At 41.3% G+C, this 15324-nt stretch overlaps 1 pseudogene across 1 annotated transcript in view; it reads right to left on the bottom strand.

The window, feature by feature from the left end:
- LOC308609627 (putative helicase senataxin) overlaps positions 1-15324 on the bottom strand; it is a 61755-nt pseudogene that overhangs the window by 12837 nt on the left and 33594 nt on the right. Inside the window, exons 11-18 of the transcript in view lie at positions 14593-14825; positions 13365-13532; positions 12544-12694; positions 7281-7379; positions 6976-7112; positions 5706-5777; positions 3861-4010; positions 2576-2683 (exon numbers count right to left, since the gene is read on the bottom strand). The product of the transcript in view is annotated as a putative helicase senataxin (transcript). The remainder of the gene's footprint in view (positions 1-2575; positions 2684-3860; positions 4011-5705; positions 5778-6975; positions 7113-7280; positions 7380-12543; positions 12695-13364; positions 13533-14592; positions 14826-15324) is intronic.

Raw genomic sequence — 15324 nt, 5'->3', positions numbered from 1 at the left:
ATAATCTAGAAGCAAAAAATGTGCTCTGGAAAACCCACTAGGATGATGCAATCTTTATGAGGGACGTTGACAATATGAGCGTTGAAGATGTATGTGCAAAGTTTTAATAAACCTGTTTCACAAACTATCAGAGTGGAGAAAACAGGCGTTACTTCTTATTTATATTAGTTATATATGTGATTATTTACATATGTGATATTAAATAGGTTTGTATAATTAAAGAGAATATTTTAGTAGACATTTGGCAATTTCATCTATACCCCCCAAAGTTTATCTATTCAAGTTAGCTAAAAAACCGCATTTATTTCACTCTGTGAAAAAAGAAAGAGGTTTATATGAGGTAACACATCTACTTCCAGAAAAAAAACCTGAGTCCATCCTACAAAATGATGGAGATTTTTATGTTTTGACATGATCATATATCCCTGATCTATTTACTGACTGGAAAAAAAGGTAATTTGGTACAGACTGATTCTTCCACCTTTAAACAAGGTGAGAGCCTACATACAAGGCTTCCCTGGTGGCACAGTGGTTGAGAGTCTGCCTGCCGATGCAGGACCCAAGGGTTCGAGCCCTGGTGTGGGAAGATCCCACATGCCACGGAGCAGCTGGCCCCATGAGCCACAATTACTGAGCCTGCGCGTCTGGAGCCTGTGCTCCGCAACAAGAGAGGCCGCGATAGTGAAAGGCCCACGCACCGTGATGTGGAGTGGCCCACACTTGCCACAACTAGAGAAAGCAATCACAAAGAAACGAAGATCCAACACAGCCATAAATTAAAAAAAAAAAAAAAACTACATACATATACACAAATTTATACATTCCCTATAGCCATCTGACATTCTGAATCTAGTAACTTATTTACTGTCTGTTACCCACTAGAATGTCAGCTTCATGAGGGCAAGGATTTTTTTATTTTCTTTGTGGTATGCGGGCCTCTCACTGTTGTGGCCTCTCCCGCTGCGGAGCACAGGCTCTGGACACACAGCCTCAGCAGTCATGGCTCAGCCGCTCCGTGGCTTGTGGGATCTTCCCGGACTGGGACACGAACCCGGGTCCCCTGCATCGGCAGGCGGACTCTCAACCACTGTGCCACCAGGGAAGCCAGAGGCCAGGGATTTTTGTCAATTTTCGTCACTGTCATGACGCCAGAACTTAAAAACAGTGCTTGAATTAGCCTGGCACTCAATGAACACAGACTGAAAAAAAGTCAACACACATGCCCACAAACTGTTCAAATACTCACTAAACTGTTCATAGTACTTATCCGTAGGGTTAGAAAGGCATGCTGAGAAAATTAACTTTGGAATTATTTTCTGAATCTTCTCAATAAGCCTCTATTATTTTTGAAACAGTAAGAAAAGCCCAAATGGATTTTTCTCATTTCTGCTGTTCTTAATCAATCACCAAAGGAGACAGTGAAGTTGAGGCCTATCGACAACCCTTTTCACTAACCACGTGCTAAGGCCCTTCAGGAAGTTAAATCAGTAGGTTTCTGAAATACTGCAACTATTCAAAGAATGCAGGGCAGAGCTGGCTCCTCCTAGGTCTCCACAAGCAGAACCCCCCACAGCAGCTCTGTCCTATGGACAAGGTTTTCACTCAGGGACATGGGCGCTCCTAGGCTACTCCCTTGAACAGTCATGCACGAGTGTCCAGACGTCAAAGAACTGCACTATCATTTTGATGATTCCAAAGTCAAAAACAATACTAACCAAAAAAACCTGCTTTCTTTCCATAACGTAACAGAAATGCTGTGAAAATGGTCTGTTCTCTGGGACAGTTTATGCAGCCACTACTCTATATTTGTACAAATAATCTATGTATCAGTAAAATGCTCAAATTTCATTAAACTTCAAAACCGTCATCTAGACCTATGAAGATTACCCAAAACATCTGAATCCTGATTCTGCTGTGCATTTCTAGGAGCCATCTTTAGTGAGATTTAAGAAACGAAGTGAAGGGAACCACAACTTTGGTGCTCATCTTCCCACAAGCACAGCCCACAACCTCTTTCCTTTCACCACCTTCCCTTTCAGAGGATGTGAGGGACACCGGCATTTTCCTGTGCTATAGGATACAGAATCCTAAAATTGAAAACGTTACTGTAAGAATAATTTCTCTTTATACTGTTTTCCTCAAATTTGCACATATTGAAAGATAAATCAGGAGGTTGGATTCTATTCCCTGCTTTTAAAGTTTTTCTTTTATTATTGTTTTGGTGTTTATGTTACTAAAATAAATCAGATACAGCCCTTAGAACAGCTGCACACTGCCTTTCCCAAAGGAACAGCCCACTGCACATGGGACATCCTCCTCCTAAACTTCTGGTCTGTGACACTCACACTGCTCCTGTCACACACACATAAGCACATTATGAACAAAGGAACATTTCCGGAGACTTTCACTATGAAGGCTCTCAAGAGTGGTTCTCTTTTCTCAGCCATTCCCTATTTATCCTTGCAAATAAGAGATGATGATCCAAGAAAAACCGCCCCACCGCCCAAAACAAACAAAAAAAAAACCCAAACAAGCCCCTTCCACTTTAAAGCAACACGAATGTGAACAAACATACCATAGAAATGACTGTGGGAGGGAGCTGCTTAGGATCTCCTACAAGGATGAGCTTGTTGCAACGATGTATGAGTGGAGTAAGAGTTTCAACTTCACAAGACTGTCTGGCCTTGGTAAGAGAGTACAGAATGGAGACATAATCAGAATTATCTCTATTATTTATTTATCCATATACAGTCTATCCAATTCACAAGTGTCCTAACCATTCAGAAACATACAGTTTCTCCTTCTGCACCAAAGATCAAAAATAAGAACTTCCTTTGGTTAGAAAACAAAACAACAAAAACATTCTAAACGCCGAAGCGGGGGAAAAAAACCCACACACGTTTTGAAGTCAGCCACCACTCAGGTGCCACTACCACCTGGGAAGCAGCCCATAAGCAAGAAGGGCCATGTCATGTCCCCAGTTTGTCTTCTTTGTCCCTGCTGGGTACATGGCTGGGGGGACTGTGTGTCTGTGTGCCCCACCCCCTCTCTCTTCCTTGCTCCTAAGTAGGACACTTCAGTTGCAAGACTCAAGCTTCTTTTCAATTCAATGACATTTCCTTCAATTATTTCATCACTTCCATCTTTTCTATTCCTTCGTTTTGGTGAATACTGGATCTTGGATCTCCTGGATGGGTTCTCTGTACCTCATTTTCCATCTCTTTTGTCTTCTGGCTCTACATTCTGGCAAACAGTAGGTACCCAATAAATGTTTGCTCAATGAATGAAGTAGAAATAAAGATGTTAGCTGAAAATACGGTGGCTCAGAGCTGTCCAGAGTTATATTAAAAATGCTTCAAAAGGTCACCAGAGGGCTTCCCTGGTGGCGCAGTGGTTGAGAGTCCGCCTGCCGATGCAGGGGACACGGGCTCGTGCCCCGGTCCGGGAAGATCCCACATGCCGCGGAGCAGCTGGGCCCATGAGCCATGGCCGCTGAGCCTGTGCGTCCAGAGACTGTGCACCACAACGGGAGAGGCCACAACAGTGAGAGGGCCACGTACCGCACAAAAAAAAAAAAAAAAAAAGGTAACCAGAGATATCCCAAGCAGGAGCTAGAATAATCCTTGGGAGGGATTTTATGAAGAACAATCAGGAATCTCTAAGACTACAGTCCCAATACTGAAAAAGCAATTTTCATCGTGGTGGGTCATTAGCAGCGTATTTCAACATAAGAGAATACATATGTAATGGCAGGTCAAAATCAGATGCAAAGACCACTTTGTCAACATCTCGGCAGCCACTCTTCATCTAAGACTTACTCTTTACTCCTAGCAAAGCTGTATGGCCGACTGCTTACTGACCTCATCAACAATGACACAACTAAAGGGGACACCCCCTTGCCCACGGAAAGCAGCCTCGAGCAGCAAACCACCACTCGTGCTCAGTGTGCAGCAGATGATGTGGGACTCTAAGATGATGATGTTCTGTGTCTTTTGTGGGCATCCTTGAACCTAAGAGAATAAAAGTTCATCAACATTCAGTTGTATATAAATTCTTAACTACACTTATTATGTGGCAGAATAATGTCTAGTAAATGTTAGGTAGGAACCTCAAGCCTAGAAAAGAGAAGAAACATTCAAGATAATCAGAAGCCACCAGAAAGAACACTTTGCAGTGGAGTCTAATCTCAGAACATGAGTTAATAATAAGCACATTAAGAAAAATTTATTCAGGTTTAATTTGGTCGAAGTGGATTACAATTCTTACAGCCTGACGTATGAGGGAAGGTATCAGAATAAGCAAAGATTAAGTAATTCTACTGAGTTGTGAAGCAATTATCTGAGTAAAACCAGGATCAGAACTAAGCCTGAACATACACTTTGCTGTTAGTTTTTAAGTATGTAATATTGTTCTTTTATAAGGGATAGTACCAACAAAAACGCCTGTGAAACTGACAAGCATTCTAGTTCCACAGTGGAATCCAACAACCTTGGTCCAGACTATAATGGAATAAACTGTGATGGAGACTAACAGTATGAATGACACCTCACAATGCATATCATTCAGTGTTCAAATTAATAAACTAGTACTCTCATCATAGATTCAGGTAGCCTATCTCCCCTCCTGAAAAAGCTGTCGTGAATCATCCCTGAACATGTGATAGATTCAACCATGGATGCCAAGGCATGTATGTGAAGAGAGGGTGGCAACTGTGAGCTTCTGGTGCTCACATGTTAACTGTCACATACCTCTCCTTTCAGCTATCTAATGAGTAAAACTGCCAAGCACAATTAATTTAATGGCCCACAGAACAATGTGATCAGCGGCAAAAACCATAATACTGGTAAACATGGACTTCATCCTTAAATGTGGGAAGATTAATTTTGGGCTCAGCTTAAAGTTTTATTAAAAAGCTTTCCACATAACTTTTGATTTAAATAAACAAACTGCTAGTGGAAATACACATTAAGTTCAATTATATTTATTTAGTCACACAGAGAAGTCAATAATACATTCAAGAGGAAAACCTCAGCTCAAATATACAAATACCATTACCGGTTGAGTATTACCCTCTCTTTCCCTGACTGCTAATTCATTTCATTAAGGGCTGCATACTGGTGATGGGGTACACACCTGGCATTCTAGCTTTGACCAATATAAATGTTAGTTGATATTTTTATATCCAAAGAAAACTGGGAAAAGTTATACATGTTATAGAAGGATTTTTTGTGATCAGAAACAAGGAAAAGGAGTGTATGCTTTCAGCCAAAAACTGAGAAAAAAGGTGCTTATATTTCTTGGGCCACATCCCAGCCACTGTCACTCTACCTGAATTCAGATGTGTATTTTTTTTTTCCTGTATCTTCAAATAGTTACTTATTTATTTATTTATTTGGCTACGCTGGGTCTTAGTTGTGGCATGTGGGATCTTCCCGGCAGCGTGTGGGATCTTTTAGTTGCAGCATGAGGGATCTTTTAGTTGTAGCATGCGGGCTCTTAGTTGCAGCACATGGGATCTAGTTCCCTGACCAGGAATCACACCCACACCCCCTGCAATGGAAGCAGAGTCCTAACCACTGGACAGCCAGGGAATTCCCCCAAATTTTTAAATGTAATTGAGAAAAGACCACAGGTTGTCTGAACTATTTCATAATTTTAAAAAAGAAAAAGTAATACCAGTAAAGTGCTACAGGTGAACTACTTACCTCTTTAATTTTAGAAGAAAGCTCCTGCCTTTCTTGTGAAACTTTGGCCATTTTTTCATCTAATTCTTGCCTCTGGAAAAAATCAGAATGCCATCATTAAAATTAAATTAAGCATTTTAAAATGCTTTCCAATGGACTGCCTCACATTTCAAAAGGGTGAGCCAGTACTTTACCAATGAAAAACTGATTCGCCCAGTGTGTTTTCTCTATACCAGTCTTTCTGTATTGCTGTGTGTCAGAGTTTAGCTAAGCTACTCCATGGTACTGATGCCCTGGCATCCATTTTGTTTGGCCAAGCAGCCTGCAGAGACCCCAAACTAACACTAGGCCCCTTCACACACATGCACGCCCTAGATGGCAGCCCGTGGAGTCACCGGCCCACCAGCCAACATAAGCTCTTGTGATCAACAGTCTCCTCTGCCATCCAGTGCCTTCCCCTTATATGCCCTTTAGATAAGAGACCCTCTAAGCTACTTACCAAAACCCTGCTCTTTCAGTTAAAATTGGCCAATCCAGCCCTAGCCTGGGAACCCCAAAGTACTCCACGCATGGACTCTGATAATGACATGTGCGCCAGGGCCTGCCTCTCTCTGTCTGCACTCTCCCTTGACCTGCCTGTCATGCCCCACGAGACATGCCTTATACCTTCCTCAAGACCTGTGAAAATAAACTTCTCTATTTCGCTTTCTCTTGTGGTCTGTTTTTAAACATCAGCTCATTGTCCAGCAACCCGACAACCAGCACCCCATGCTTCAATCAGTAGGTGTTAATTTGATAAATTCTTTTATTTTTTGTGGCCCCCCTGTGCAGCATGAGGGATGCTCATGAGGAACTAGGGTTCCCTGAGCAGGGATCAAACCTGAGCTCCCTTCAGTGTAAGTGCAGATTCTTAACCACTGGACCACCAGGGAAGTCCAATAAATTCTTAATAGTGTGTATGATTCAGTTCTGTTCAGAGTACTGCAGGTACGCTTTCTGCTTAAGCAGGCCAACCCTTGGGGCATCACTTACGTGTTATCTACTCTGCCTTCATGCTACTAACAGTGGCGTTCAGTGGCTAAAACAGACTGCACGTGGCCTGCAAAGTCTGAAATACTTACTATCTTGTTCTTTTAAAAAAAGGTTAACCCCTAATGTAAGGCATACCATCTCTGTGTACATTTCTGTACACAAATTATGCTATTCCACAATGAAAGAATGGCATCAAATACTCACCAACTAGTTTATCTATGAGCTTTTAAAAAACACTGATCAAGACATGTTTAGATACCTGTAGTTCCCTTCCACCTCGGCATAAAGCACGCTGGCGAGAAAGTTCATCTAGTTGATGATCTAGAAATTCCTTTCTTCTGTGAATCTCATGAATATGAGAAGGTAAGTCTTTTTCATTAAAAAGAAGATAAAAAGCTGTTGATTCTAACAAATACACACATATGCATACAAATGAGAAGGAAAACTAGCTTTCAAAACTAGACTACTTCTAGGGTCTCCAAATTACCTTTAATGCCCATGCCATTTTCTACCATACAAAAAGAAACAGAAATCAATTTATATATACCTTTATTCAGTACTTACTCATTCTGTGGTTAACCTGGCTCTCCAAACTGAATTTTAGGACCTCAGTATTACACTTTTCTGGACCTAGACGTACTAAATTTATATCTCCACAGTTTCCTGTTGATAGAAGTCACACTTAGAGGTTAATAAGAATGCTGTCAATTTCTGTACATAATAATTATTTCTAAGCAAATATATTAACAATCAGAGAAAGGAGCTAACATGAACTATTAATCAACCAAATACCTGGAACTGCGCTAGAGGTTCCACACACATTCTTTTAGATTTGCTTCATAAGAATCCTATAAGGCAAGGATTTATTTCCACCTAATAAAAGCTACTGAGGTTGCACAAGCAGTACACTGCAGAGTTGAGATTCTATTACACTAATGCTTCTCAAACTATGTTCTATACATCACTCCATGGTAAAATGTATTTGGGAAATGGCGAGTGAAAATAAAACAAATTTCTTGACCATAGGATATTTCGAAGATGAAGACTTTTCTCTATTAATGCAGGTCTGAATTCCCCAAACAGAATCTTACAGGACCATCAAATGCTTTTCTGCAGAATACTGAGAACCACGGTTTTGAAACACTGTTCCACATCACAATGCCACTCCAGGATCTAAGGGACACAAGATGCTGGAAATTCTGGAATATGGTAATTCCAAAAACTGTCAGCATCATTTAACTGGTTTATTAACCACATTTTAATTTTAGGTTAGCACATTTCAGATATTATTTAATCTAAAAGTCTCCCAATGCTTCACTGAACTACTAAACTATAGCAATCATGCAGCGTTTATTAGCACTTATCCCAATCTGACATATCACATACTTGATTGCTATCTCCTTCCACTGAATCCAAGTCCCATAAGAACCAGGTTTTGTTTTGGTCACAGCCTAGAACCGCAGCTGGCACGTAAGTACAATAAACATACACTGAATGAATAAATGAACTCATTATACAGCTGTTCACACATATTTTTGTTCCTAGTTCAGCTCATTCTTCTAAAATTTGAAGCCATCTTCTCTGACCAACATTTACTTGAAGGTGTCAAAATTGCTAACTTGTGTTTCTACCAGAAAGGTGGATGAGATTTATAGCCACTATAAGCATCTAAAAATGCTCCAGAAATTAAAACAGACATCCTTTAAATTGCAGGGTGAGCTCAGAAGGATGTAAGAGAAATTCCTAGGGGCCAAAAACAAAGAGAAAGGTGAAAAACAGAGGTGAAAGCCCCTGAGCTGCTGTGGCTTCCCTGGAGGGAACAGGGTGAGGGCTGGTCACTCTCTAGATGCTTAGGTGTTTGTTTTTTCATTTACATACAATCAAATGCAGAGATTTAAAAATCCTTAGTTCTACAGAGTTTGACAAATATCTACATCAGCAAAACTACCATTCCAATCAACATATAGAAATTGTATAATGGGGGCTTGGATTTTAACGTCCACTAGAAAGCAAGAGGGCATGGAAGTGGTGGAGGGATGAAAAAGACATGAATCTATATTGGCCTGGGCTTAGCTGGGAAAAAAAACTCTCTTCTAGGACTTTCCAACTATAGGCCCATGCCACATGTGGACTTAGAGCTTAAACACATAATACAGAGAATGACAAAGGTGACCCAACCAAAATACAGTTGAGATTTTAAAAATGAGAATACAGTGAACAATGTTATACCAATATATTTGAAAACCTAAGGTGAAGTGGAGATTTTTCTTGAATAATATGAATTAGCAAAACTCACTCAAATGTAGAAAACTTGAATAAACCAACAATTAAAGACATTCAGCACACAGAAACTTACCCATCTGTCAAAAAACAGACAAAAAACAAACAAACAAGAAGCCCCTCAAAAAACAACACTAAAAACAAATTAACCTTCAAATAACAGGTAATTCCCTGTCATATATGAAACATCCCAAATAAATGTCTGTATAATTCCTTTTTTTTTTTTTTTTGTGGTTCACGGGACTCTTACTGCTCTGGCCTCTCCCGTTGTGGAGCACAGGCTCCAGACGCACAGGCTCAGCAGCCATGGCTTATGGGCCCAGCCTCTCTGTGGCACGTGGGATCCTCCCGGACCAGGGCACGAACACATGTCCTCTGCATCGGCAGGCAGACTCTCAACCACTATGGCACCAGGAAAGCCCTGAAAACTTCATTTTTAAAGTCTGTATAACTTCAATACTAAAACCAAAGATATGACAAAGAAAAATTATAGGCTGCCGTCAGTTAAAAAAATCAATAGCAATCCAGCAATGTGGTAAAAAAATCATAGTACACAACCAAGCAGACCTTATTCTAGGAATCAAAGATATTTTCAAATTAGTAAAGCATTGTAGGGAATTCCCTGGCAGTCCAGTGGTTAGGACTCGGCACTTTCACTGCCATGGGCCTCGTTTCAAACCCTGGTCGGGGAACTCAGGTCCCTTAAGCCTCAGGGTATGGAAAGAAAGAAGAAAAGAAAGAAAAGAAAAGGGGCTTCCCTGGTTGCGCAGTGGTTGAGAGTCTGCCTGCCGATGCAGGGGACAGAGATTCGTGCCCCAGTCCGGGAAGATCCCATATGCCGTGGAGCGGCTAGGCCCGGGAGCCATGGCCACTGAGCCTGCGCGTCCAGACCCTGTGCTCCGCAACGGGAGAGGCCACAACAGTGAGAGGCCAGCGTACCACACACAAAAAAAAAAAAAAAGGAAAGGAAAAGAAAGGAAAGAAAAGAAAGAATGAAAGAAACAAAGAAAAGAAAAGCAGAATTCCCTGGTTAGGACTCTGTGCTTGCACTGCCATATGATGAGGGGGAGGGTTATATGAATGAAAAAATACTGCATGCAGTAAAATTCAACACCCATTAATTAAAAAACTCTAATTAGGTGGGGACTTTTTTAACCTGATAAAAGCGTATATACCAAACCCCAGGAACAAACATCACACTTAATGGTGAGATGTCCAAGGTATTTCTGTAAAGGACACCCAGGACCACTGAACATAGTGAAAAGAAGCAAAAACGAAAGTACTGAATAAGAAGAAAAAAGCCGTCTTTACTGACAAGAGATGTCATTTTCTCTCTAACAAAAATATTAAAAATCCAACCTAGACACTACACTTGTGCCACCTTCGTCCCAGCCTTCTCGTGTTGTCAGCCCACACCTGAAAAAGGGCTTATTACCCTCCCTCAGGGAAAGGAAAGTGAAAACCACACGGGAACTGTTCTCGGTTGTATAATTTGATACAACTACTTTGGAGCAGAACCGGGCACTATCTAGAATCAGCACAAATCCTTCAACCCAGCATTCTCATTTCTAGGTATATATACAGTAGACCAGTGTTTTTATAAACTCTTTTGACCGTGATCTATTGTATGAGGTACACTTCACATTGAAAGCCAGTACACTCATACCTCACCAATAAAACAGGTTTCACAAAACAATACTTTACCCCTCACTACCTACACTCTAATCTTTTCTGTTCTCTTCTGTTCTATCTTATCTTGTGTAAGTATGCTGGTTCTGATCTCCCTAAACTGATTTCACAATCCACTAACTGGTCACAAGCCACAGTGTGAAAGCACTGCCCTAGCAGCCTGTATGAATACTCAGGAGACGTGAGTAAGAACACAGTACTCCAGTGTACTCCCTTCAGCTGCTGTACAGTACAACACAATACAACTCAGTCACTGCAGTAAACGTTTTCATCCTGCACTGGAGAAACAGGCACAAGTACAGGAATTAAGTTTGAAATAACAAAAAAAAAAAAGGGAAAGAACTTACATTTCTATCAATGGATAACGAATGAACTGTGCACTCATAGATGAGACAACCTATAGCAGTTAACATGAATGACCGTATCCATATACAGCGATACATAAAGTCATAGTTCTCACAAACATAATGGTGAGTAGAAAAGTTGCCGTTCACAATGCATTTTCAGTTTTAAAAGCAAATGACCGCTAGATGTAGCTAATACATGTGCAATAAAAGGGGAAATATGTGTGATCCTTGCGAAGACAGACGACACATCCTGGCTGCTCCGCAGCTGGTGTGGCCACGGGACTAAGTTCTGGCCAAAAGGAAATAAGCAGAGGTGCTACTGGCAGCGTCTCAGAACTTTCCTTAAAGCACAGCTAGTATATCTGTCCCTTTTTCCTTGCACTTGCTAGATGGGAATACTGGTGCTGGAGCAGCTGTTTCTGACCATGAGGTGCACTAAGGAGTGGGGGGTCCCACGTAGTGCAGCAACAAGGTAGAAAGACCCTAGGTCTCTGAAGACTCGGAAGTAGAGTCATCACGCCAGTATCATCCCTCAGCTGCCCATCTCTGGGCTTCTGAGTAAGAAGGAAATAAACTTCTATCATAGTTAAGCCACTGTAGTTGGAGTGTCTATTATTTGCAACCCAATTGAATCTTAACTGATTTAGGTCACTGCCAGGTAACATCAAGGAAAATAAAATTTGCTTAGGGAAGACGAGATACATGTGCTTAGAAGAGCAGCCCGACCCAGAGCCATAACCACGCCACTCAGGATGGCTGGTGTGAGAGGAGGTGTTAAGGTTAAGTGCACAGAAATGACTTTACACATTCGCTCAAGCATTCCGAATCCTCGGTGGCAATGCTCTTCAATCTGTCAACTGTACTGCAAAGACTTGTCCCTGTGGTATACTTTACATCTCAACTCCTCAGCTTCTCCGCCTATAAAATGTAGATAGGTTATTTATTGCATGGCTCAGAGGATTACTCTGAGTACTGACACATAGTGAGCACTCGGTAACCATAAGTGATGACTGCTCTAGCTTTTGTGTCACTAAACATCTACTAAGTCCCAACTGAGTGCCAGGCACTGTTCCAGGCATGGGGGTTACTACAATGAACACATTTTTAAAAGCCCTTGCCTTGGTGGAGCTCGTTATATTCTAGCTAGACTGAACCATCCACGGTTCTCTGGCTTCTGGTCCTTTTTATGTACAGTAAGTTCCACCAGAGTCCTCTCCCCACTTCACTTCCTCATTGCTCTTCCACGTTTCATCTTAGATATCATTTCCTCTAAAAGTCTTCCCTAACCCCTACACAACTGAATCAAGGGCTGCTCTAAGGTGTTTCAAACGGCACAGGGCCTGGCACAGAATAAATGCTCCAAAATATTCAGTAAACAAAGCAGTAAGTACACATGGGCCACAGCCTCAAGTAGAAAAAATGACCAGAACTGGCTTGCTCTTTGTCATTCAAAGTTACCACACTAAACACTGAAAACAAAAACAAATGAAAAGCCCACATAAGTATCATACCTAAAGGATTCTTCTTGTCTTTACACTTCTCGTTGAATTCAAGCATAATTTTTTTTGTAAGTTCATCAACAGCTGTATTGGAAGGTGCACACACAAGGACACGGTTTTGTTTGATTTTGGCATTGGAGTTCTCATCTGAATGCCCCCTCCTCTGGTTCGACAATTTGCAACAAATAAACAAACAAAAAAACAAACAATACTGATAAGCTCTATTGTGCAGTGTTATAGTTCTTCTCTACTGTCACATATATTTGAAAGTTCCCCTAATAAGTAGTTAAAAGTAAATAAAAGCACCTACATCTTACACTGATGTTAAAAAATTAACCTGGCTGGGAATTCCCTGGCCAACGAGTGGTTAGGACGCAGTGCTCTTACTGCCAAGGGCCCAGGTTTGATCCCTGGTCGGGGAACTAAGATCCCACATGCCGCATGGTGTGCCCGAAAAAATAAATTACTCTGGCATAAAATCTAACTTCTCTGAGCCTTACCTTACTATCCACTTATTTTATTCAATGTTCAATCCAAAATGTAACCCAGGAATACATTCAAGATTGTCTCCTGGGATTAGCCGTGACCTATAATAAAGCCCGAAGACCACTATTCTAGCCCTTAGAATTAGTTTCACACAAGATAACATTTTCTGTTCCTTTTATTTCTTATAACCTTCTCTACCTCTGCTACCGCTTTATCTGATATAGTTCCACACAGTATCAAAAAGATACACAGAAGTGAAGGGAAAAACACACTTTAGTACTTATTTACACGTTAAAGTAAAACAACATACTCAATTAAGGGCACAGATGCCCTCGTGCACACTCTACCTCTGTCAGTAGGCGGTACAGGAGGCCCACAATGGTTTTTGATTTTCCTGTCCCGGGTGGTCCATGAATCAGACAGATCTTGGCAACTGCTGGGGAGTGTTTCACCATGGCATATGCAGTTTCTATCGCTTTCTTTTGGTCTTCATTGAAATCTTTTAGGTAGGCAATCTATACAAAAGACACTAGTGAAAACGAGCGGTTCTTCCTGGGATGGCACAGGAGAGCGAGAGAGTGGAAGACATCTGTTTGAACTGCTGCTGACCTTTGTCAGACAGAAGCTTTGGTGATGATCAGGCAAAACCCCAAAATGACCCTTAATCTAAGAACCACTTTCACTACTGGAAAGAGCTACTGATGAGTCTACAGGCCTCAGTCCACCTACAACCACAACAACTATATTTTTATTTGTGATTCTTATAAAGATGATCACAATAAACTGTTTTGTACTTTTCTTCTTTTTATTCCGTGGTTCTTCCCATTTTAGTCAATCCTCTCTTTAGACAGTAAAAACATTCCAAGACTTCCTTTCCTAACACAAGTGATACAGTCAAAACAACAGGGATTTGGGGTCAGATCTGAGTCTACACCTCAGATTCACTCAAACGCTAGGTCTCTAAACTCCTAACCTCTCTGGGCTTCAGGCTTTGACAATCATTAAATCTGGGATTCCTTAGAGGGTGGGAACTGACTGAGAAAATGCATATGAAAGTCCTAACACAAGACAGGGGTTCAAATAACATTCCTTTCCTTCCGCCTGTCTCTGTGTTAATTTCCTGGAACTTACACCCAACTCTTACAACAATGAGAAATATGTGTTCACACAAAAATCACAACTTCGTCGTCACACTGACAACAGTACCAGTCAATGCTCCACTGATCATTCAAATGCAAAAGTCATTCCATTAAACCTCCTCTTACTCCTGTATTTAATTACCTAACAAACAGTTAAGTAGGATGTTCACCTCACATTTTAATGCTGCTCTGCAAGCATCTTTTCAATTCCTTTTTGGACTCTACCTTTTTTCCTGAGGTAAGCTGACTAACTTAACACAAAGAACTACTTTGCAATATTAAAGAAAACTAAGCACTAAAAACGTCACTGGGCACACATGGTGACTATGTCTTTGTTGTAGACAACAGGGAATGTGTGACAGATAAAAATAACATGCTTTAACATCTTGACATGAAATGTTCTGACTTTCCCTGTTATCAAATGACTGTCACTCACAATTCTCTCAGATGCTGTAGTTAGTAAATCTTTTGTACAGAAGTCCATGGGGTTTGGATTCAGAACGGCTCTGGCCAGTTGGTTCCGACCACTCAGCAAAGACATGGCTTTCAACTTCCTCTGTGTAGTCACCAGAGAGCTGATTACAAGACATTTCACGAATTCATTTAAATTGACTGGTAAATTATGTTGAGTCTGGATGGAAAGGGAACACTCAGATTTCCCATTACGCACTATTATCAAGAAGGAGAAAAAGCAATTTCAGTTACCAGTGAATAACAGTGTCCAGTTAAAAAGGTTATTCAGAACAAGGTGTTTTGTAACTTTTTTTTGTGTGTGGTATGCAGCCCTCTCTCAATGTTGTGGCCTCTCCCGTTGCAGAGCACAGGCTCTGGACACGCAGGCTCAGCGGCCATGGCTCACGGGCCTAGCCGCTCTGTGGCACGTGGGGTCTTCTCAGACCGGGGCACGAACCCATGTCCCCTGCATCGGCAGGCGGACTCTCAACCACTGCGCCACCAGGGAAGCCCTGTAACATGTTTTTTATACATCATTTAAATAATTTTCTCAGTAAGTATCTACTGACTGCCTCCTAAGAACCAGGCAACATTTCTGTCCTCTGGAGGCTTATTTTTTAGAAGAAGGGGGCAGATAAGCAAATAAACATGTCAGGTGATGGTAAGTGCTAGGAAGAAAGCCGAGAAGGGGGATGAGGAAGTGATGAGGGTTGTG

This window comes from Mesoplodon bidens (genome assembly GCF_964165515.1).
Source record: "Mesoplodon bidens genome assembly, chromosome: Y".
Taxonomy (NCBI): domain Eukaryota; kingdom Metazoa; phylum Chordata; class Mammalia; order Artiodactyla; family Ziphiidae; genus Mesoplodon; species Mesoplodon bidens.
Note: the sequence above shows the minus strand (reverse complement) of the source record. Positions and strands in the feature narration are given on the sequence as shown.